Below are 1323 nucleotides of genomic sequence, written 5' to 3' on the forward strand. Positions count from 1 at the left end.
GGTTTCCAGAAATCTTGACCTGCACCAAAAGTGGGCATTGCGTACCTAAAGGAGAAGTTTGGTTTCATTGGTGTGAATATTTGTTTAGTTATAGAGAAAACTCTCCTTGTTTTTTTAATGAAACTGAACAACTTACAAGGGGCAAAAACTTTACCTTCGATTTTCTCAAAACAGCATTTTTCGGGATAGCCCACTTGTCCTTAAAAGCGACCATATAGACCATTGGTTCTCGTAATTCAAGAAAAACATTTTTTTAACTCTATAGGAGATAAGAAATATTGTTTAAAGGTTACAGGGATGTAAAGATTAGATTTTGAAAATAAAAGAAAAGGAAAAAACAAACCAATGATTTCATGACTTTCCTTATAAGATCTTTTAAATTGGTGCATTTTGCATTTATAGGTGGTTTTATAAAAGCCATTTCTGTTTTCAAAAATAAGTTTCTTCTTTGTGAATTTTATGTCAAACAAATTCCTTTGGAATGAATTATACCTGTTCCAAATTACCACATTCTAGTACAAATTTTGTGCGAGATATTTAGAAAAGAAATTGTACAGTTTTTTTTTTGATCACACTGTACTTATAAAAAAAAAATCTTGATCCAGTAACAAAAAGGGTTTTCTCTTTGGGCCCTAAACTGCTCTTTGCATGCATACACATGATCACTAAAATAAGTGACTTACAATTACCTAGCCTACAAATTGCTCATTTTGAGATAGCGACACCACCCTGCCTCTACATTTCAATGTAAGCTTGTAGATTTCATCCCCCAACTGTCTAGACACCTCCACATGAGTCTCGAAAATTACTCACCCCATCTCTTGAATCGTGTTTTTTTGCATATATATGTTAAAGTATGGTGTTGAGGAAAGTATATAAACTTTAATGTTCTAGGTAGATCTACAAGGTGTAAATCCCCTAAATTTGTTTACCTGCTTTAGGCTAACATAAAAGGAAAAAAAACGTGTCTGAACCTTAGTTTGCAATGACCTTCATGAAAGGGCTTTTAGATTCTGTTGGTCATCCAACTTTTAGACCCGTGTGCAAAGATCGGAGAGAAGATTAAACGGAGCCACTTCATTTTATCTTGTTATATCCACGGTGAGACAAAAGTGAACAAGCTATAGCAATGACAAACTGGAAAGGTCCTAGTCCTACAGGTACTTCCTTACTTCTATTAATTTGAATCATGTACAAATATTTACCTCAACTTAAATTCTGGCCAGGGTTCAGGGTTTCTGGAGAGGGAGGGAGAGAGAGAGTGGGAGAGAAATAGAGAGTGGGAGAGGGGGAGGGAGGGAGAGAGAGAGAGAGAGAGAGAGA

This window comes from Aplysia californica, unplaced genomic scaffold (genome assembly GCF_000002075.1).
Source record: "Aplysia californica isolate F4 #8 unplaced genomic scaffold, AplCal3.0 scaffold00749, whole genome shotgun sequence".
NCBI lineage: Eukaryota > Metazoa > Mollusca > Gastropoda > Aplysiida > Aplysiidae > Aplysia > Aplysia californica.